This window comes from Triturus cristatus, chromosome 5_1 (genome assembly GCF_964204655.1).
Source record: "Triturus cristatus chromosome 5_1, aTriCri1.1, whole genome shotgun sequence".
NCBI lineage: Eukaryota > Metazoa > Chordata > Amphibia > Caudata > Salamandridae > Triturus > Triturus cristatus.
In genome coordinates this window covers 172,675,427-172,699,713 of record NC_140587.1, presented here as the reverse complement: position 1 = coordinate 172,699,713, position 24,287 = coordinate 172,675,427, and the positions used below count along the sequence as shown (strand labels likewise).

The 24,287-nt window shown below is 48.5% G+C and overlaps 1 protein-coding gene across 1 annotated transcript in view; it reads left to right on the top strand.

Annotated features, from left to right (window-relative positions):
* LOC146830573 (lymphocyte antigen 6E-like) overlaps positions 1–5,452 on the top strand; it is a 35,760-nt gene extending 30,308 nt beyond the window's left edge. The window contains exon 4 of the mRNA XM_085603759.1: positions 5,329–5,452. The gene's annotated coding sequence lies outside the window, so the exon portion shown is untranslated. The remainder of the gene's footprint in view (positions 1–5,328) is intronic.
* Positions 5,453–24,287: the final 18,835 nt, after the last annotated feature.

Here is a 24,287-nt window from a genome sequence, read left to right as displayed (position 1 = left end):
ACGTGAGTAGAAGGGTGGGTGAGTGAGTGGCTGTATGAGTGACTATATTGGTGAGTGAGTGGGTGTGTCAATGGCTGTATGGGTGAGTGGCATTCTGAGTGGCTGTATGGGTGGGGGAATGGGTGTTTAAGTAGCTATATGGGTGAGTGAGTGGCTGTTTGAGTGGATGTTTGCTTAAGAGAGCTGTTGCATAAGTGGTTGTATTATAAAGTAAGTGTCTGTGTGAATGGATGTATGGGTGAGTGAGCGGATGTGTGAATGCTTGTATGGATGTGTGAATGGGTATGTAAGTGGTTGTTTGGTATGTGAGTGAGTGTGTGAGTGCTTGTATGGGTGAGTGAATTGCTGTGTTGAGAGGCTGCATTGGTGAGTGAGTGGGTATGTGAGTGGCTGTATAGGTGAATAAGTCGATGTGTGAGTATCTGCATGGGTGAGTGTGTGGCTGTGTGAGGGGCTGCATGGGTAAGTGGCTGGTTTTATGAGTAGTTGTATAGGTGAGTGAGTAGTTCTGTGAGTAGCTGTATGAGTGAGTGGGTGTGCGTGGCTCTATGGTTGAGTGAAGGTTTGTATGAGTACTTGTATGGGTCTGTGAATGGGTGTGTGAGTGGTTCTGTGGATGATGTTATCATTGATGTCATTTGAGATGTCATCAGTGATGTCACAGACCATGTCATGAGTGATGCAATATGTAAGGTCATAAGCAGTGTATTAGGGGGCGTAAGTTATGGTTAAGTCAGCTAACTTTAACTGCTGAATTTCACTGGTTTTGTATGAGTGAAATATGTGCCTAACTACGACGTCCCTGTAACGTTTAGTTTTCAGTGAAAATATATATATATGTGCATATATAGATATATATATTCGATAGATAGAGATAGATCGATAGATCGATCGATCGATCGATCGATAGATAGATAGATAGATAGATAGATAGATAGATAGATAGATAGATAGATAGATAGATAGATAGATAGACGATATATAAATGTGTGTGTGTGTGTGTATATATATATATATATATATATATATATATATATATATATATATATATATATATATATATATATATATATATATATATATATATATATATATTACTGGCAGTCGCAATATGGGTAGCAATAGTTAAGACCTAACCTAGTTTCCATAGGAAGAGTGCTTTTTCATTAGCCAATAACATTAGTGTCGTTTGATAAATCCTCGTAAAATCTTCAAAACTAGTTTGCCACTCATTTCAGCTGCTGTCTTAAAATTTTCAGGGTGATCCATCAAGCAGGGGCCAAGAAAAAAGGGGGTCCTAAAACACTTTTCCCTATGGTAATTTCAATAGGAATCTTTAGACACCACTACAGTCCGAACTGCTAAACGGAATTACACCAAATTTGCCAGAGAGGTAGCTGTCGGTCCAGAAAGCACCCTTTTTGGTGTCAATCCATTCAGTAGTTGCAGAGTTATTCAAAGGTTTTCCAGATATACAACTAGGGACACAGATGATGTTCAACCCCTCCCGAGATCTCATGCTGAGATCTGATTGGCTGACAACACTTCAAATCAGGCAGTGTTGGAAGCCATATTGTGACTCAGTTGGACCAAGTCACAGGAAAAAAAAAGGAGGTGGGGTAGAAACACCCTGACCCCCTAGGCGTCTTGGAGGGGTCCCACAGGGACCCTGCAGGGCCAAAAACCATTTAATATTTTTTAATTTTTGGCAAGTGTCACACTGGAGCCACGAATCCTGCCCCCCCTCAAAAAAGAAGCATGGGCTACAACACTTTATTTCGGATTAGTCCCCAGTTGGGCCAGGTCCCGGGTGCATTGGATAAATAAAGGAGGTGGGCTCATGAGCCCCCCCGTCCTGGGGCTTATTATGCCCCAGAGACCACCAACACCCTGGCCTTATTTTTAATAAAAATGTGCGGGGTCACCTGGTTGGCAATCCTCCGTGCCCTGGATACCACCACCTCCTCAGGGCACTATGTGAATTTAATGCGGGGGCCTGCGTGGCATCCCTGCAGCCCTGGGGTCTGCTCACTCCCCGGGGCTATAATGAATTTATTGCGGTGGCCCTTGAGGAAGCCCCGGGGACCACCACCTTCCCAGGATGCCAAGTCCAATGGAGGGAGGCCACACAACCCCCCTCCTAAAGCCATAGATGGCCTTGGGGACTGCCAGCCCCCTCGGCTGGCTTATGATATTACCTGGGGTGCCCACCTGGGGGACAAAGGTGTTTGCTATGGTTTGGCAGGAGCTTTACTGCTCCCGCCAAGCCATAAAAAACTGTGCTCGCTTTCAGCAAGCGAGAGCAATTACTTTGATAGAGAGGGAGCTGCATGTTATCAGCTTCATATCTGTCAAAGCAATGCCGGCTCCTGCAGGAGGCGGGGAGCCAGCAGGGACCGCGAGGACCTTGAGTTGGTCCCCAACAGAGTGGGTGCCTTGGGTTGGACCAAGGCACCCACAAATTAGACCAGGCCCCGGGGCATGGGGTCCCGTGGCCGAAATTGGCCCAGGGAAGGGGGACCTCGCTGCCCCCTCCCCAATAAATATAAAATAAAGACTGGCAAGTCACCGTAGGCCACACACCCTTTCTCCACCACTCTGGAAATGCACCTCCTGATGTACTGCTGGTTGGCGGATAAAGTTTAGTTGGATGCTGAGGGTCCTTGGGGGCCAACAAGCCCTCCTTTTACTTCCAGTAAGTCTCACAGGATACAGTTGCTGAGAGGTCTTCAGAGGCCACCCCTGTGCAAACGTGCCTCCTGGTGCACTGCTGGTTGGGGGATGAAGTTGCCTTGGTTATAGAGTGGCCTTCAGGACCAACAAGCCCTCCTGTTACCTCCAATAAGTCCCACACTGTGGAATTGCTGAGAGGTCTTCAGTGGCCATGGCCCGTTTCTCCACCACTCTGCAAATGAACCTCCTTTGCACACTGCTGGTTGGGGGATGAAGTCCTCTTGGATGCTGAGGGTTCTTGTGGGCTCAGAAGCCCTCCTGTTACCTCTAATAAGACTGACAAAGCAGGATTTCTGAGAGCTGGTCGGTGGCCCCGCCCCCTTTGTCCACCGCTCCAGAAACTAGACTACTAGTTAAAAAAAAACATAAAAATACACTTAAAAGAAACAAAGGTTACAGGGATGTTATAGTTAGGTAATAGATTTTGAAAAACCTTAGAAATTCACTTAAAAAAATAAAGGTTACAGGGTCGTTATAGTTAACAAATATAATGTTTTAGAAACTTAGAAATTCACAGAAAAAAACAAAGGTTACAGAGACTTTATATTTAGGCTCAGATTTCACTCATACAAAACCAGTGAAATTCGGCAGTTGTAGTTATCTGAGTTAACTGTAACTTATACCCCAGCAATGCACTGCTTATGACATTGCATATTACATCAGTCATGACATGGTCAGTGATATCACTGATGACATCACTGATGACATCTCAAATTACTTCACTGATGACATCATCCACAGAACCACTCACACCCCCATACAACCTCTTGTACAGCCATTTACAGACCGGCACGACCACTCACATACCCATTCACAGACCTATACCAGTACTCACACACCCACTCACTCCTCCATAGAGCCACTCACTCACTCACTCACTTGTACAGCCACTCACACAACCACTAATTCACCCATACAGCCACTCATAGAACCAGTCACTCATCCATACAGCCAGTCACATAACCAAACACCCATACAGCTACTCAGACACCCACGTATTTACCTGCAAAGTCACTCATACACCCACTCATTCACCCAATCAACCTTTCAACACAGCCACTCACTCACCCATACAAGCCCTCACACACTCACTCATACAACCACTTACATGCCCATTCACACATCCATACAAGCACTCACACATCCACATACTAACCCACACAGCCATTCACACAGCCACTCACACACCAACTCACTTATCCAAACACCCACTCAAACTGCCACTAACTCACCCATACAGCCACTTAATCACCATGTCACTCACTCATACAGCCAATGAGACCCCCACTCACTCACCATACAGTCACTACAAACCCACTTACCCACCTATGGAGCTACTAACACTGCCACTCACCTACCCATACATATGCTGACACACCCACTCACTCACCAATACAGTACCTCGCACAGCATCTCACTCACCCAGCTACTCACACACCCACTTATACAACTATACATCCACTCACCCCCATACAAACAAGAATACATAGTCACACAGCCACTCACATAATATCTATTAGAAGTAGTGCCACTCATTAGTAGTACACTTAGAATACTACTTTAACTTTTGTAGTACCTTAAGATATATGTTTAACAATCATAAACTCTTACAAAATTCTTACAGTCACTGGATGATCTCATCAGTGATCTAATCAGTGATTTCTTTTGAGATGTCATCAGTGATGTCACTGACTAATCCATGATCCTTGTATCACCTGTATATACTTACCTTGGTGATATTGTTATAGTTGATATTCTGGGTAGAATAGTTTTGCGGATTATATGAATTATAGGATATTCTGGTAGAATACAGTGAAATAGGAGTGCTATCCAATGGGCCTTGTTCACAACAGGTTTTTTCCCATTGTTAACTGCAAACTTGGTTATTCCAAAGCCCGATTATCACACATACTGGGAATGGGCTGGCAGTTTTAGGGTGTGAGTAGTTAGTCTGTAGTCCCATTCAGGGATGTTGTGCCAATATTGCAGGTGGGTATCATGTTGGAGCAAATGTCTGAATGATTTACTGGTCCCTTGGGACGAGTTCTGGTGCTGATGTTGTGCAATGAAGGGAGGGCACGTAAGAGGATTTCAGCTCTATGAAGAAAAGGTGAATTACTATATCTTCAAGAAACACCTCATCAAAGAGTAACACCTGGATGCTGTTCCACTCCTTTAAGTGTTTCTTTTCTGAGTCTTTCTCCCCCAAGCCTCTCTCCCATCTGCAGCCCTCCCATGTAAGCCTCAACTCTCACAAATATCCTGTACACAGTAAACCCCTTGATGTATCCACTCTCTGCCCTAGTCTCCGTTTTCTTCACACTACTCACTATAATCTACTTATAGTGTTCATCGCTCCATTTCTTTTTAGCCCAGTTCATGCACTGTGATCCACATTCATCCATGCAAGCAGGAAATTAGTTTGGTTAACTTTTCAGTGGAGGTTGTGTGGTCCAACATGTAAACTTTGTTTTCCTTCATGTGGATGCATTTAAGAATTTGCACTCAGAGGTTTATGTAACAGAAGACTAGAGTGTTTATTAGAAATTAATACTTTTTTGCTGTCTAAATTTCCTTATTCTATTCTCTCTACAGTGGACGGAGAACACTTTTCAAGAAGGTCACATTAGTACAAGTAGCACTGAAAATGGAGAGCACCTGAATTAAAATTGTATAGCTGTGATTTGTGCATTATTAAATAAAAGATTCACCGATCTCAGTGCCTAATACTTTATTGTCCCAATTAATCTATTACCATTACATCTAAGTTTTTAAATCATGGGATGTTATACTGCAGGACCGTACTTGGAGGATAGAATTTCAGAACCTTTACAATGTGGCACTTTAGTTCGCAGGTACGTTTTTTTTATAGTTTTAAATGACTTAACCATAAGTGTGTGTATGTGTACATGGTTAAAATGAAGTTACAGTTACGTAAGGGAATATTATTTTATGTAATGATGTCCGGCCGTTGCTACCAGGGACAGAGGGGTTGGGGCCTGGGGCTCTTGCCGTTGTTTCGATGCTTTCTTGGTGTGAGAGCGGTGGGTCCAGGTGGTCAGCCCTCTCATACTTTTCGGCTGTGGCAGTTGTCAGGAGAACCTGGTACGACCATTTCCACCAAAGCTTGACCTAGACCCAGTCTCACAACTAGAGCCCGTGGGCTGGTGGTGTGTTTGCTTCAGGGAGAGCCTGCAGCACATAGCAATAAAGATAACACAATCTCTCTGTTAGTCTTTTACAGTACTGCAAGAGCAAATTATCGGATACTGACAGAGGACCAATAGACATGTGGCGTGGCCTGGAATGATAATTGGATTGCCAAACACGATCTTGTGTGGGCTCAATTATGTGACTCTGTCCGGAGTATTCATAGACAACAACACTAATTGCAGTGCATCAATCCAGGATAGTTCAGTGGATGCACAGATCTTCACTATTTTGTTTTTCAAAATGTCATTTCTTCTCTCAATTGCCACTGCTGCTGATGGGTGATATACACAATGTAGTTTCTGTGTGGCCCTAGCCCTTTGTATAGTCCCCTAACCACACGGGAGAGGAATACTGGTTGTTGTCAGAACTCGGGAGCACCGGTTCTTTCAAAAGGCATTTGGCAACATTAAGTGCATCACAGTTCTTTGCTGGATATGCCTCAGTCCTTTTGCTAAACATGCATATGATGACCAACACATACTTTTATTTGTAAACAGGGGGTTTGTTGATGAAATCAAGCTGTAAGCTTTCAAAAGGTCTGTGTGGAAGTGGAAAATGGCCAAGTGCAGTTGGTGTACCCTTCCCGCTATTGTTGTCACGATGGCCGGGGAATTCTCTCCTCAGGATAACGCTGATGCTTAATGGGGTCCACCTCCCATCCGTCCCCAGTCCGGAGAACGTGTAACACACGCGGACTATGGAGACAGGTGGGCGAGGGAAGGAAGGGAAGGAGCAGCTAGGAAAGGGACCTGAAACGAAACAAGCACACCGTAAGACACCCGTCAGTAGTGACCCACTCGTTGCCTCCCCCCCACTTCGCAGTGATTCCTCACCTGTACCTTCCAACCCGTGATACTGAGGGTTCTCTGGCCCGGCCTGCGTGAAGCTCAGTTGAGGTTAGCACTGACGTACAACTGCAGAGCCAGGGCGGACCCTTGGGAAGGGTCCGGTAGGGCAGAGGGGCGCTGCCTACTGGGAGCAAAGACCAGCACTTGGACGGCAGTGCTTGATGCCCCCCAGAGCGCGTCCCGAATCAGGGTCACTCCCAAAAGAACGAAGAAATCGCCTCCCTGAAGGCTAAAGGAAAGAACAGTACTCACAGTTGTGCAGTGCTGAAAAAAGGAGCGGGCGCTGCTACTCTAAACCCGGAACTCCATGGGCCGAGGAGCGCCCCAGTTCGCGCTTCCACTCTGGACTCGGTTATCCTTGGGCAGAGGAGCGCCGATGGAGTTTCCCGGGAGTCTGGAACGTTGAGGCTTGGGAGCTCCCCGCGGTCTTCCTCGCGTCAGAGAAGGCGGCGAGAAAACACCGCTGGAGTCGGAGAGTCTGGATACAAGGACGAGGGTGAGGCCGAGGACGCGGGGCTGGAACGTTGCTTCCGGAACAAGAGTGCGAACTGGACTGGCAGGAATCATCGGCACCGCTCGTTGTTTGTTGGCGGTTTTAACCGCTGTCGCGCTCGGCGCAGGACACGTGGGGCGTGTTCTGCCGGGCGTCCTGGGAAACGTAGTTCCCCCGCGTGGCGGTGATGCGAGCGGCGTGCTACCGGTTCTCGCCACCTGACAGTACACCCCCCTCCCCACCGAGTCAAGCGCCGCGAGGAGCACCGGGCTTCTCGGGGCAGCGGTGGTGGAAGGCAGCCACCAGGCGGGGGGCGTGGATCGCTGACGCCGGCTCCCAGGAATGCTCTTCCGGACCATACCCCTTCCACGCCAGGAGGTAACACACCCTGCCCCGCACCAGCTTGGAGTCCAGCACCCTCTCCACCACGTACTCCCGCTCATGCTGCACCCAAACCGTAGGAGGGACTCGTTTCACAGGACAAAATGAGGGTTTGAGCAACGAGACGTGGAACATGGGGTGTATGTGCATGTGTGCAGGGAGACGGAGCTGCACAGCCACGGGGTTGACGTGGCGAACCACCGCATAGGGGCCTATAAACTTGGGATTGAACACACTGGGTTTCTTGAAGGTGATGTGTTTTGTGGACAACCATACTTTATCCCCCTTACGGTACACGGGATTGGGCCTACGGTGCTTGTCGGCCTGCGCCTTGTACCTGTCTTTTGCTAAGCGGAGGTTTTCGCGGGCCGTTGTGAGGGTCGAGCGTATCTGCGCGAGCCGGTGTTGGAGATCGGGCAGAGTGACGCCAGAGCGAGGGAGCAAAAAAGGGGTGAAACGAGGGTGAAACCCAGAGGAGAGGTAGAAGGGAGTGTGTTTTGTGGATGCATGGACGGTGCTGTTGTACGCTATCTCAGCCACCCATAACCACTCCACCCAGGCTTCCGTGGGTTTGTTCAAATAGCAACGGAGGTACTGCTTCAGGGTTTGGTTGAGGCGCTCGGTTTGACCATCGGATTGGGGATGAAAGCTGGTGGACAGGGACGATTGAATCCCCAGCTCGGTGCACCAGACCTTCCAAAAGCGGGCAGTGAATTGGAACCCCCTGTCCGACACGATCTCCAAGGGAAGGCCGTGGAGCCTCACGATGTCCTTCAACATGAGTTTTGCCAAGGCACCTGCTGTGGGTATCTGCTTGCACGGGATGAAATGCCCCATTTTGGTGAGGTAATCGATGACGACCACAATAGCCGTGCAGTTCTGATCTTTCGGTAGTCCCACTATGAAATCGACGTAGATCTTTTCCCACGGAGTCATAGGGGTTGGTAGTGGACGAAGGAGGCCTTGTTGCTTGCAGTGGTCGGGTTTCATCTGGGCGCAGACGGTGCAGTTCTTGACCCATCGCAAGATATCCGGCCGAACCGATGGCCACCAGAACTGTCGCAGTACCTTTTCCAGGGTCTTGGAGCCACCCATGTGACCGGCGCTGGGGGCGTCGTGACACCAGCCGAACACGAGTTTTCGGAGGCGGAGTGTAGGGACTAGAACTCGGGAGCCACATAGGGGGATGCCTTGCAACAAACGCCACTCCCTGTGACTGCGCAACCAGGATGACCAGGCGAACGATTTGATACCCCGTTTCACTCCGTCAAGGAACGATCCGGTTTCCACTCTCCCCACCACGTTGTCGGGGGTAATGATGGCTCGTTCGGCGTCTGCCAAGGGGAGACAGGCCATACCTTGGCGGGACAAGGTATCCGCCTTTTGGTTCTGGGTTCCCGGTCGGAACGTGACGAGGAAGTGGTACTCCGCGAAGAAGAGCATCCACCGTTGTTGTCTGGGGGTGAGATGCCGAGCAGACCGCAAAAACTGGAGGTTGCGATGGCCGGTATAGACCGTGACCTGGTGTTGCGCCCCCTTCAGCCAGTGTCTCCATTCCAGGAAGGCTTCCCGAATGGCCAGCAGTTCTTTTTCGGCGATCGTGTAGTTCTTTTCGGCGGGGTTGAGTTTTCGGGACAAGTAGGCCATTGGATGGAGGTGGCCGGCGTCTGGATGCCGCTGTGACAGAACCGCCCCGACTGCGATGTCAGAAGCGTCCGCCTCCACTATGAACGGGAGTTCAGGTTTGGCGTGGCGTAGGACCGGGGCGGTGGTGAATGCGGTCTTGAGCTGCTCGAACGCTCTCTGTGTCTCGGGTTGCCAGGAAAACGGAACGCCTTTGCGAGTCAGTCTCGTAAGAGGTGCCACCAGTTGGGAGAAATGGTGGATGAAGCGCCGGTAGAAGTTGGAGAAGCCGAGGAAGCTTTGTACTTCCTTGACAGTTGTGGGTGGCGGCCACTTCACCACGGCTTGAACTTTCCGATCCGACATGACTTGTCCGGCGGGAGTCAGGAGAACGCCCAGGAATTCCACTGTCGTCACGTGGAATTCACACTTTGTGAGCTTGCAGTATAAACGGTGCGCGCGGAGGGCTTGCAAGACCTGTCTCACGTGGACGACGTGTTCCTTCGAGTTGGCCGAATAGATAAGGATGTCGTCGATGTATACAATGACGGATTTATCCAGGTAGTCTCTTAAGGCCTCGTTGAGGAAGTACTGGAAGGCGGCAGGGGCGTTGCAGAGCCCGAAGGGCATCACGAGGTACTCGAATAACCCATACCGCGTCTTGAAGGCCGTCTTCCATTCGTCCCCCTCTCTCATTCGAACCAGGTGGTACGCCCCACGGAGGTCCAGCTTGGTGTACAGGGCTGCCTCCCTGACCTGTTCGAGCAGCACCCGGGATCAACGGCAAGGGGTATTGATTCTTTATTGTCACTGCGTTGAGCGCGCGATAGTCAATGCAGCAGCGCAACTCGCCGTTGGCCTTTGGGATGAAGAAGAGCGGAGAGGCTGCGGGCGATCGAGAGGGGCGAATGAACCCCAACGCGAGGTATGTGTCCAGGTACTCTCGGAGGTGGCTCGTTTCGGGTCCTGTGAGAGCATAGACACAGCAACAGGGGATGACAGCTCCAGGTTCCAGGTCGATGCGGCAGTCATATGCCCGATGGGGTGGCAGCTCTTCGGCCTTCCGTTTGTCGAAGACGTCCGAATAGGCGCTATACCATGCCGGGAGCACCACGTCTTTCTCCGCTGCTGTGGCGATATGTTGCTGAGAGACCAACGGAGGGGTTGGTGGCGATTCAGGCACCGCAGTGTTGACGGCAAAAGGTGGAGCAAAAGGAAAGGGTGTTCGCGGACCACTCTATGGTAGGCTCGTGTTTTCTTAACCAGGGTAGCCCCAGAATGAGCTTGCACCGGGGAGCTTTGATGATGTTCAAGGCCAACCATTGGTTCCCGATGGTCATCCAGAGGGCTGGGGTGACATAACGGATGGGCCCTGAGTCCAACTCTTTCCCGTCTACTGCGTAGACGAGTTCAGGCGTGTTTTTGGGGAGAAGAGTGACCCCCAACTTCTGGGCTTCGGTCTCGTCCAAAAAGCAGCCTGTGGCACCAGAATCGATCATGGCCCGAATGGTCCGAGTGGTATGATCTATCACGACTTGAAGCGTGAGGAAGAAGTGATCCGGCTCTGCCTCAGCATCTGCTTCCACCGAAGGGATGGAGTGGTAGCTTGAAGGCTTCCCTTCGAGGTCCTTCAAGCCCGGGCATTTCCCGCCTCCCCATCTCCCGTCACTGCCGCGGCTTGGCCTGCGCGAGGCCTCCCGACCTTAGGTCGAACGGGACATTCTCTGAGGTAATGGCCTTTCTTGCCACAGTACAGACAGAGGCCCTGCTTACGGAGGTAATCTCTCTCACTCGATGTTAGGGACGCTCTCACTGCCCCTATCTCCATGGGTTCGGGCCGGGCCGGCCCGTGATCAGGTGCTCGCGCCAGGTCCGAGGACGGAGGGGGTCTTTCCTTTCTCCTATGGTCTCCTTTCCTTTCTCGGAGGCGGTATTCCAACCGCGAGGCAAGTTCCATCATCGCGGCAGAGGAGCGTGGTTGGGGGTCTATTTGTGCAATGACGTCCTTCAATTCTTCCGTCAATCCCCGGTAAAAGATGGCTGACTGTTTTGCTTCAGGCCAGTCTGTTTCCGCTACCAGCCTCCTGAAACTGTTGAGGTATCCGAGAAAATCGGAACTGCTCTGTTTGAGGTCGAGAAGATCACGGTCCGCGGAGAAGGTGTCGGCTCGTCGGTCGAAGGTTTTCTCAAACTCTTCGCGGAACGTATCCCAATCATAGAGCAGGGCGTCGTCCCTCCTGACGATAGGAACCGCCCATTGGGCCGCCTCTCCTGACAGGTACGAGATGAGGAACGCTACCCTAGCCTGGTTAGTAGCGAACAGCTTGGGCTTACAGTGGAAGTTTAGGAGGACCTGAGTCATGAAGACCTGTACTTTCTGTATATCCCCATGGAACCGTTCAGGAGGAGCCAGGGGAACATGCGCGGGCATCTCTACCACTACCTGGGGCGTGGAGGCTGGGCCTATAATCCCGGCATCAAAGGGATTCCGTTGGATACGGTCCATCCGGGAGTGTAGGGCAGCAGTTTCCTGACGTGAGGCGGCTAGTTCACCCTGGACAAGAACCAGGGCCGCCACCACATCCTCTAAGGTGGTCATCCCCTATGACAGCGTGATCGGGAGGAGCGGTAATCCGTGGGCCGATGATTCTGTCACGATGGCCGGGGAATTCTCTCCTCAGGATAACGCTGATGCTTAATGGGGTCTACCTCCCATCCGTCCCCAGTCCGGAGAACGTGTAACACACGCGGACTATGGAGACAGGTGGGCGAGGGAAGGAAGGGAAGGAGCAGCTGGGAAAGGGACCTGAAACGAAACAAGCACACCGTAAGACACCCGTCAGTAGTGACCTACTCGTTGCCTCCCCCCCACTTCGCAGTGATTCCTCACCTGTACCTTCCAACCCGTGATACTGAGGGTTCTCTGGCCCGGCCTGCGTGAAGCTCAGTTGATGTTAGCACTGACGTACAACTGCAGAGCCAGGGCGGACCCTTGGGAAGGGTCCGGTAGGGCAGAGGGGCGCTGCCTACTGGGAGCAAAGACCAGCACTTGGACGGCAGTGCTTGATGCCCCCCAGAGCGCGTCCCGAATCAGGGTCACTCCCAAAAGAACGAAGAAATCGCCTCCCTGAAGGCTAAAGGAAAGAACAGTACTCACAGTTGTGCAGTGCTGAAAAAAGAAGCGGGCACTGCTACTCTAAACCCAGAACTCCATGGGCCGAGGAGCGCCCCAGTTCGCACTTCCACTCTGGACCCGGTTATCCTTGGGCAGAGGAGCGCCGATGGAGTTTACCGGGAGTCTGGAACGTTGAGGCTTGGGAGCTCCCCGCGGTCTTCCTCGCGTCAGAGAAGGCGGCGAGAAAACACCGCTGGAGTCGGAGAGTCTGGATACAAGGACGAGGGTGAGGCCGAGGACGCGGGGCTGGAACGTTGCTTCCGGAACAAGAGTGCGAACTGGACTGGCAGGAATCATCGGCACCGCTCGTTGTTTGTTGGCGGTTTTAACCGCTGTCGCGCTCGGCGCAGGACACGTGGGGCGTCCTGGGAAACGTAGTTCCCCCGCGTGGCGGTGATGCGAGCGGCGTGCTACCGGTTCTCGCCACCTGACAATTGTATTGTGCACAAACAGTACATTGTCTGCATAAGAGTTCTGCAGTTTGACAGAACTTGGTGTTGCACTAACATTGGGAAAAGAAAGGGGTTGCATTGTGAAATCGAAAGATGCTCCCGGTGGTGCCTTCAGGTCAGTCACGGAGTTGGCTACGGCGTTGACAACAACGTCATAGTTGTTTTTCTTCTGTTGCAGCACAAAACACAGTTTCCAGTGCTGTTGGCAGATTAACTTAAAGTCTTTGATATTCCTGAGACTTCCAACAGGAGGAAAGCTCTATATCAAGCCCCTGGACAAACTCAGGTAATAAGTTGCTGAAAGTTCAGTTCAGTCCTTTTACTGCCAAGACAGAAGCAGCAGGCCAGCACAGCAAAGCACACATCAAAGTGGTAGTCTCTCTTCGTAGCTTCTCCAGCTCTTTTGCTTGACAGGTTCCTTGATCAAAAGAGTTCTATAGCTCTGGGGTCTGAGCCCCAATATTTATACCACATATACCAGATTTCCCTTTGAAGTTCAGTGGTGATGGCACAACCAAAGTTCTCCTGGCACACATAATCCAGTTCTGTCCTGCTCAGACCAGGTTCACTACAGGAGATGGAGACAGCATTGTGGAAGGCAGACACAATCCAGTCAGGTGCATGTGGCAACTACTCCCACCACTCTAGATGCAGGACAGACCCATCAGTCACCCAGGAAAGGGAGGACACACCTCAGCCCCCTTTGTGACCCAGTCTAGTGTGAATTCACAAACCAGCCCTGTCAGTCTAAAACCCAGACAGTTAATACACAAACAGGCAGAGGCAGATGGATTGTTAGACAAGGAAATATCCACTTTCTAAAAGTGGTATTTCCAAACACACAATGTAAAAATCATCTTTACTAAATACATATTTTTAAATCCTGAGTTCAGGCATACTAAACTTTTCTATCAGCTTCCCCTGGCCAGCTACCTTTTTAAAAGTGTTACAAAGCAGCTCCCATGTTAACCAATGGAAGAGATAGCCTCTCAACAGTTAAACAAAATACACAGTATTACACTATAAGGACATGTAACAAACACCAGGACATGCCACACAGCAAAGTGAAAGTCCTTCCTGACAGCTTCTTCAGCTCTTCTTCTTGGCAGGTTCCTTAGTTCAAAAGAGTTATAAAGTTCTGGGGTCTAAGTCCCACAGTTTATACTAATGTAATGTAATGTAAAATCCACTTCTATAGCGCTGCTATCACTCCAGGGAGTATCTTTGCGCTCACCCAACTCAGGTGTACGAGATGGGGGGGGAAGAGGTAGACAACATTTCACACAGGACACTGCATCTTTAAACCATTGCTATACAAGCTGAATCGGACATAGAGTATACCCAGGTTTTTAGTGCTTTCCTATATTGGGTTTCATCCGACATGGAACGTAAGAAAAGGGGGAGCTTGTTCCAGGCCTTGGCACCCAACACAAAAAGAGATTTACCACCCTTTGTTGTCAGTCTGAATTTAGGGATAACCAACAGATTCTGACCCACAGACCTTAGACAGCGTACTGGATTGTATCGTCTAAAACCCTGGCTTAGGTATTTAGGGCCTTGATGGTGAAAAGCCCTAAAGGTAATCAAGAGGGCCTTAAAAAGGATCCTCTTTGCAATTGGAAGCCAGTGTAGAGCATCCATTGCCGCAGAAGCTGATGATCTGCGTGGCCAGCCTAATACTAGGCGGGCTGCTGCATGTTGGACCATTTGAAGTCTGTGGAGTACCGATCTATTGGTTCCAGCATATAGACTATTACAGTAGTCCAGCCTGGAAGTAATCAAGGCTACAGCAACAGTTTTCCTGGCTGACAATGGCAAAAGATCGAAGAACTTTCTCAAGGTTTTAGTGATATGAAAACACGTGCCAGCTACTGCAACAGCTTGTTGTTTAAAGGACAACTGATTGTCAAACGTAATGCCTAGGTTCCGGACTGATGTGATGGTATTAGGGGGAGTTTCCTCCTCATCAGGCCAACATCCTATCGGGGAAAACAGATTTTCTTTCCCAACTGGTAAAATTTCCGTTTTACCCGCATTACATTTAAGGTGGTTATTTGTCATCCATTTAAATGTTGCAGCTAGGCACCCTTTGAGATTTTCTTCGGCGCCAACCTGCTCCCTGTCTAGTACTAGAATAAGCTGGGTGTCATCAGCATACGAGATGGTACTGATCTGAAAGGAAGCAATCAAATCTATCAGGGGAGCCAAATACAGATTAAAAAGTATAGGACTTAAGCTCGAACCCTGGGAAACTCCAGAGCTAAGGGCCTTTGCTTCAGATTGGTACTGGCCCAATACTGTAATTTGGTATCTGTCCCTGAGAAAGTTTCTCAGCCAGGTCAGGGCTGTCCCATCTACCCCTGCGGCAGCTAGACGGTCCACTAGGATGTTATGTGAGACCGTATCAAAGGCTGCCGACAGGTCAAGTAGAATTAGGACAGCCTTTTTTCCTTGGTCGATGACCATACGGAGAGTCTCAGTTGTAAACAGTAGGGCAGACTCGGTAGAGTGTTTTGACCGAAAACCTGACTGATTCTGATGTAGAATGTCGTTTGCTTCCAAAAAACTCGTGAGTTGAGTGTTCACGAATTTTTCAGTCAGTTTAGCCATCACCGGGAGCAGGGAGATCGGACGAAGGTTGGAAAGGGTGGTTGGGTCGGCGAGGGTCTTTTTCTGAAGCGGCTTGACAGCAGCAAGCTTCCAATCACTAGGGACGTCTGCCGTCGTCAGTGAAGAATTTATGATACTGTTTATAATAGGATTGATGGTTTCTGCTAAGGTTTGTAAAGCCGAGGGAGGGCATGGATCAAAGGGAGATCCGGATTTACTTGCGAGAATGGCTTTAAGGGAGTCTTCAACAGAGACAGGAGCAAAAGTATCCAACCTAACTAGAGGTTTAACCCTCTCCACTCTTTCATCTGCTTCTGGGATGGGGAAGCTGGTGGAAAAGTTCTTACAATGTTAGCAATTTTGTTGTCAAAATAATACTTTCAGCATGTGCATGTTTCAAAGAAAGTCTCTCTTGCTTACTAGAACCAGTTCTGTCCTCCCTGGTCCAGCCACACTACAGGTGGTAGGGACAGCACTGTGAAAGGCAGACACAGACCTATACAGGCCCAGGTGACAGCTACTCCCACCACTTGGGCACACCACAACTCCCTTTGTGTGACTGTTTAGAGTGAATGCACAAAATAGCCCCTGTCAGTCTAAACCAGACGTTGATTCCACAAGCAGGCAGAGGCATACGGAATGGTAAAGCAAGAAAATGCCCACTTTCTATAAGTGAGATTTTCGAACTCAAAATTTTAAAACCACCTTTACTAAATGATATGTTTTTATATTCTGAGCTCAGGGAGCCCAAGCTCCAAATCTCTATGTCTTCCCTACTGAAAGTTACACATGTAAAATGTTACAATGCAGCTCCAATGATACCCTATGGGAGAGATTGGGCTTTCAATAGAAAAAACCCGAAATTATTGGTATTTCACTATCAGGACATGTAAAACACACCATTACATGTCCTACCTTTCACATACACTGCACACTGCTCATGGGGATACCTTGGGCCTAACTTAGGGGTGCCTTACATGTAGTAAAAGGGAAGGTCTGGGCCTGGCAAGTTGGTGCACTTGCCAGGTCGTCATGGCAGTTTAAAACTGTGTGCATGGACACTGCATTGGCAGGTCTAAGACACATTTGAAAAGGCTACTTGTGTGGGTGGGACAATCAGTGTTGTAGGCCCACTAGTAACATTTGATGTACAGGCCCTGGGCACATTTGTGCCCAATACTAGAGACGTACTCCTAAATCAAATAAGCCAATCATGAAAATACCAATGAATAACACAATTTACAGAGCGAGCACTTGCACCTTAGCACTGATCAGCAGTGGTAAAGTGTACAGAGACAACAAACCAGCAAAAACGGAGTCCAGCATACCTTCAAAAACAGGAGGTCAGAAAGCAAAAAGACAGGGGAAACATGCCAAAAGATGCCAGGTCTAACAGGATACTTCTTGTAGGGGCATAATCAGTACAGGTTTTGTAACCACTGGGTATGCAGATGCTAATATTTGTGCTACCTCAAGTCGTCAGGGAGCTCACCATTTCTTTCCACTGGTGCAGCTTGTCTATGGTGTATTTTAGTGTGTCTGTCATCCAGGCATCCTCCCAAGACGGTAGATCTGAATTCTGAAAGCTAAATTTAGATATATCCCATTCGTATATCTGTGATAGGGGAGGGGGTGTTGGGATTCCGTCCGTTGTCACAGCTGTGGCGTGTTGGGCATCGGAGCAACATGCCTGGGAACCCTTTTCCATTAAGTTGGCTCGCGCCAAACACAACACTGCATCCTGGTGTGGTCTGGTATACATTTCAGCAAGTGCATCTACTTATAACTTGCCCTCTACTGGGTCATTTAGTAGTGCAGTACACTTTGAGCTGTCGCCTTTTAGAAACATCCTTTTCTGTGTTGCAGTGGAGTGCAGCGGGGTGTTGGGCCGGGAGCTGGTCTGTGTCATGCTACACCTCCGGTCCTCCAGTTGTTTTGTGTGTTTATCATATGCACCTTCTATAGTTGCTAAATTGTGTATTGCATGTCCAAATGTCCCAAACCAGTGTGCGCAGTCTCTCAGAGCCAAGTGCATGTCGTCACACAGATATGTAATCTTGGCAGCATTTTGCCTTTCTCTTCATATGTTTTCGCCAGGCGGTCAAGTGTTTTGCTCAGTTTATTGGCATCATATGCCGCTTCCTCTTTTATTATTGCAAAGGAGGGGAGGTTTGAAATGTTATCAAGATCTATTTTTGTTAATTCCTCATTTACAAGTCGCCGTTCCAAGGCACGGCTCTCGGTCTAGTCTTCTGTATTTAGCAGTGTGGGTTTAATGCCTGAAGAAAAATCTCCCTGTGCATGTTCTATATGTGGAAGGGTAGCTGTGGGGGCGCTATTCATCTGACCCAATATTATGTCTTCTAGCACTAGGTCTGCTTCTACCCCTTCATCCTCAAGCTGTGCACTTGACAGAAGAATGCAGGGGAAGGCCCCAATAACATTCAAATGTCGTTCTCTCTAGTTTTCTCTAACATTCTGATCTGCTGACTGTTCAATAATCCTTATTTCAACTCCAACAACTTCTTATGCACCTTTTCTTTCACATCACTAACCCTGGGCATAGTTTGCGTAGTAGCTCTACGCGTAGCTACGCGAAGTGCACTTCACACTACGCACGCTACGCGTAGCTACGCGAACTGCGTAGTGTGGTAGGGAAATGCTGTTTGCAATGATTGCAGTGCCGGATGCTTGTCCGCACTGTGCAGTCATTGCAAATGGCATCTTGCACAGTGCAAGCGGTCGTTTTCTGCCGCTTGAGTAGATATGTACTCAAGCGGCAGCTTTCTCAACGCGGACTGGTAGTTTCTCATCGCGAGCGGTCGCGAGCGTACGCGACCACTAGCAATGAGAAACCTGACCTCCCCACGTTGAGAATCTCGCCGGGAGGTTTATTTTGCTCGCTCGTGATCGGCAAATTGATGTTGCCAATCGCGAACGAGGAAAAAGTCTCGCCGGGATGGTGATTTTGCTCGCTCGCGGTCGCCAACTTGACGTTGAGGACCGCGAGCAAGTAAAATAGGCCCGCTACACGTTTTTGCACTGTGCTACGTGCAATTCGTGTAGTGCGTAGTAGCGCGAACTACGCACGCTCCGCAAGCGTAGCGTAGTACTACACCCAGGGTTAATCACTGGTTGTTCACAAATCCCGCAAGCTCAAATCCAACATTCAAAAGAAGTTACACTCCGTTGGTCTTATTTTCTTCCCTTTCAATATCAACATCTGCTTTAAATATGACAACCTAGGCATGTCCTAGGTGCCATGCAACAGGAACTGCATGTCCTTCCTTTTTGCTGTGTGTTATACCGGGCATCTTTTGGCATGTTTCCCCTATCTTTTTGCTTCTGACCTCCTGGTTTTGATGGTACTCTGGGTATTGTTTTTGCTGGCTTAGTGTTTCTGCACACTTTAACACTACTGATTTATTTATTTCACTTATAGAGCGCATTGTTACACCACCGGTGTGTCCCCGTGCTGAGAGATAGCTCTAGGAGATGAGGTTACAAAGTGCCAGACCTGCAGTAACATGTGGCCATATCAAGTCCTATCATTAACTAGGTTGTACAAACAGCCATGTCTTTATCTGTCTCCGAAAACTGCTTTCGCATGGTTCAATTCTTAGGTCCATCGGGAGGCTATTCCAAATTCTTGCTCAGTACTAAAGTGCAAGTGCTTCTACCATACATAGTGTTTATGGATTGGTGTTTCCATGTTTGGCTTATTTGATTTACTCCTAAGTCCCTAGTACAGTGCACTGTGTGTGGCCAGGGCCGGTAAACCAAATGCTTCTAATGGACCTGCAGTACTGATTGTGCCACCCACACAAGCAGCTTTACAAAGGGTTCTCAGACCTGCCATTGCAATGTCTGTACGCAGTTTCCACTTCCATGTCGACCTGGCAAGTCTACCCACTTGCCAGGCCCCAAACATTCCTTCTCTCACCTATGAGACACCCCTAAGGTAGTCCCAAGGTACCCCCGTGGGCAAGGAGCAGTGTGGGGGAAGGGTATGACATGTCTTGGTGTTTGTTACATGTCCTTATAGTGAAATAGTGTGTATTTCAATTAACTGTTGAGAGGCTATCTCTCCCATTGGTTAACATGGGAGCTGCTTTGTAACACTTTTAAAAACGTAGCTAACACTTTTAAAAACGTAGCTGGCCATGGGAAGCTGATAGAAAAGTGGAGTTTAGGATGCCTGAACTCAGGTTTTAAAAATATATATTTTAGTAAACATGATTTTTATATTGTGTGTTTGGAAATACCACTTTTAGAAAGTGGATATTTTCTTGTCTAACCATCCATGTGCCTCTGCCTGTTTGTGTATTAGCTGTCTGGGTTTTAGACTGACAGGACTGGTTTCCCCATAGACGACACAACACCATCATCAACGCCGCTGCCTGCATCTTGACCTGCGGACACTGTTTGTGGAGAACAAGGAGCACAATTCTGCTTCACACCGTAGCCCTGTCCTCACTGCCACAGCCACTCCAAGCTGACCTTGATACCACTGCCTTCACTGTGGTCTGGGGCACCGCTAGTAAGTTACATGACACACCGCCCCATCCCACACCGCAGCCTTGGCCCACCGACGCCAGCGCCATAGACTTGGGATCATCCACTGACACCACTGCCTGAACAGTGACCTTCACGTACTGCGATGAGCACCGCCCCACTTTGCACCGCAGCCCTAGTCTCACTGAATCTGCTTGGTGACCATCACCGAGTTGCTGCCTACACCGCATGCCAGACTGCTACACTTCGCACCACAGCCCCGACGCCCGCCAGCACTCCCGACTTCAACCGCACGGAGTCTGACCTGCAACGCGTGTGACTTCAAGGGCCTGATGAATACTACACCGACTTCCAGAACCGACGCCTGTCGATGCCTGCTCTTCGGAGCTCATCGCAAGGTCGTCAACACCCTGCATTTCTAAAAGTAGTGTTTTGTGGGTCTTCCCAACATCATAGTGTAGTATCCTGGTGTTATGGTTCATGATGTGCCAGTGGAATGCTGCCTTAATGATGTAAGATGGAATGTTGGGAGTGGGAACTCACAGTTGGAGATGGGCTGAGCGCCTGGCTGGCTGCTCCTGGTGGGGCTGAATACTGAAGAAACCTACATCTTGTAACCAACTTGAATAAATCTACTTGAAACTACTTCCTGGATCCTGGCGTGATTACTACAATTTATTGGCGACGAGTTGAACTAAAGAACCTGCGTCTGCTACCTCTGTAACCTTCATCTTCAAGTCTGGAGTACCTACTCTCAAGATAAAGCAACTCTTGTAATTACAGCTGCGTTAACTCAACTACTGGCACACATCAGCCCCACCAGTGACCTCTACAACGGTCGCCGTAGCTGGCCCGCTACGGCGCGGCCAGCCAGAACTGTTGGATTTGTTTGTTCACTATGCCATTATAGCCCCGGACGGAGATTTCAACTTCAATGAACTGTTTTTAAAGTCCTTTTTGCTTATTGAAATTTTTAAATAACTGCATGTTGGATTCTTATCGTTTTGGTCTTGTTTTACACAGATAAATATTGGCTGTTTTTCTAAAACTGATGCGGTGTCCGTTTGTAGTGTTTTCACTTTATTACTGTATGTTATGTGCAAATGCTTTACACACTGCCTCTGAGATAAGCCTGACTGCTCATGTCAAGCTACCAAGGGGGTGAGCAGGGGTTATTTTAGAAGTATAACTCCCTTATACTGACTAAGAAGAAGGGTCCCTACTTGGACAGGGTAACAATCTGCCAACTAGAGACACCCATTTCTAACATTGTCAGTGTGTGCCATTTTTCTGAAAAGAGGCATGCAGTGAGGCCATGGTGTAGGGACACTTGATAGGTGGGGGAGCCTTTAGGCAGAGCAAGCTTACTGCTCTGTAAGTCACTTTTTCTCATTGGGTTACCCATTGTAGAGGCGTGCAAGCATCTGGCCCTGTTGCATTACAAACAGGTCAGTTATACTGAGCACAATAGAATGAAACAGAGTTGATGAGGCTAATTCTGTCTCTCATACCCCAGGAGACATGGTAGGAGGGACAAAAATCACATTCAGTCAGGCCAGGCAGTGGCATGTTATTAGTAGCAGCAAAGTATGTGTCCACTAGTAAGAAGAGAGAAAAGAGGTTGGTAGGTGCTAGGTAACCGGCAAACTTTCTGCCGAAAAGGAGAGGACAAGAACGTAGAAATGCGTACAGTGTTTTGACCTCCTTGCGATCTCGACCCGGGGGGAGGGGCAGCTAGATCCAAAGGGAAACCAGCTGAATCAACAATTGGTTTATCATTCAGCAGTATAGGGCAGGGAATGGTGAACTCTGCATGCATTCACCTATTTATACACATAAAATACAGATAAGTGGGTAGACTTGCCTTTAGCAACTCCGGTGTATCCTACCCTCGCACCGTACCTCAGGGTCCTAATCCAAGGAAAGGAGGAATTGTAGCAATAGAAGTGTGATAGGGATGTTGGTACGTGCAAGGAAAACAATGCAGTCTAGGGGTAATGTGCAATATAGTGGAAAAACTAGCAAGTACGGCACTGTTTTCCTAACAACACATCATTGGAATCGAAATAACAAATTACCAGGTACATGCTTAACCAAAAAACCCTACATAAGTAGCATAACTAACATAACACAAGGCATTTAGACGATAGCAGCACATTATCCTCGGGTATTGCGCGCTCTATAAAATTATCTCATTCATTCATTCATTCATTATTGTCAGTCACATTATTGTGAAAAAAGAAAATCAAATTTGTGAACATCATCAAAATAGCCAATTTTTCAATGACCAGAAAATAACCAATTTTCTAATGACAGTGCCAATCCCCTCCCTTTAGTAACTAGGTGGACACCATGTTACAACTGGAGGCCCAACCGGCATCCAGATGAAGGCAATGCAGCAGGGCATCACGTGCCCTGCACCTTTGATAAAGATGGGCACCATGTGCCCTGAGCCTGAGACTTTAACAACTCAGCAACGGGGCACCTGCAGCCCTCAGTGTGCCAAGACAGGGTGCCTCCCACCCGGCATCTATAGGGGGTGTCGCAGCGGGGCACCACCTGCACTGCGCTGCCTAGACTGGGCTATCCTCTACCTGGTGACATGCGATAAAGTATATGACCAGACAAATAAAACCGAGGCACAACAGAGAGAAAATGATCTATGCTAACAAATCCATTACTATGAACCCAAAGGAATCCAGGGGAAGGGCGGTAGCAAGAACTAACCAGGGAGATGACTGGTAATCATGGCGGCAGGATACATCCCTTGATCGAGACCGTAGTCAGGGAAGTTGTGATCAGACCACCAGACAAGGGCAAAGACAGCAGGCCGCTAGTTTTAATCATGAGTCCAGTAGTCGCAGCATTCTTCACCAAATGTAGAACCCTACATAAAATAAGATACAGACTCCATCAGGCTCATATGAAGAAAGAGATATTTTTTATATGTGAACACAGGGACAGCTAGCATAGTAACCAAGTGCCCAAATTGCAGAAGTTCAGCACTGCCTTTTATTTCTGTAAACCACAAAAGGCGTTTCAGTACATGTTCAAATAAATCACAAGTACAAGAGAATTTCTTGGTAACTAAGGACCAAAGCATCACATGTCCATCATTAGACAGTACAGGTTACACAATTTATTAGATACAGAGCCAATCAGAAGAAGCTAATAGTGCGTGTCACCTGCATGATACAGTATGGTTGTGCTCATCATCTTCACATGTCCAGTGAATGGGACAGTGGGGTTTTTCTAAGAGTGAGAAGCTGGCCTGTTATATGGTGCACACGTATGAGTGGGCACCCTGCACCAATCCGGACAACCCTTCTGGTGATTTTAGTGGCCTTAGACAACCTTAGAAAGCTCTCTGAGTGTTAGCTGCGGAGAGCAGCCTTCAGGCTTACTCCAGAAGGAGTGTAGAGCAGCTTGGTTTATCAGAAAATGATCTTATAGGTATAGATTAAGTGAAAAAGAACCACATAGTGTAGCTATAAAAAAAATATGTATTTATTATAAGACATTTACACATACCAATATCTCCTACCTGGAGATATACACCATGCACATAATACTTTGCAGAGAAAACAGGTAAGGAGCACGAAATACACAGTGGTCACCAGGGGGAGACCAAACCATATACTACAATAGTGGTATGCGAACCACGACTCAAGTCAAGACTATACCCAGAAGACATAGATGCGTGGACATAAGGAACCACCCAAGGTAAGTAACCAGGAACCCCACGGAGGCAGTGTGCAGAGTGGCAATTTTAAAGAGGAAGGACCCTTCCCAATGGACCCTAGGAACTGGGATACATACTCCAGGGAAGCCAGGTGCATAGGTGTGAAGTGGCATCAGAAACTGCCGTCGAACTCAATGGAGGACTTCAGGAAGATGCTGCTGCTGGAGAAGGTGAAAGTGTCTGGTAGAACCCAAAGGTGGGTTCAAGTTTAGAAGTACATGAAAGCAGGGGGGACTGAGTCTATGCCACTAAGAAGTGACAAGGAGGCACGGAAGACGAATGCCCACCGATGTCGAGTGTTGCAGTAGAGCTGATGGTGACCTTGAAACTGCAGCTGTGCAGACCAGGCAATGCTGTGGAAGACCAGGAGCCATGCACAAGCTGTCCCACGTCGGATGTCGAGAGTTGATGGGTCGGTGTCCGGCGGGAGCATCAACAAGCCTTTGCAACTGCAACCAATGTGGAAAGTGAAGAAGGTTCAGTGTCAGGACCAGTAAGGTCC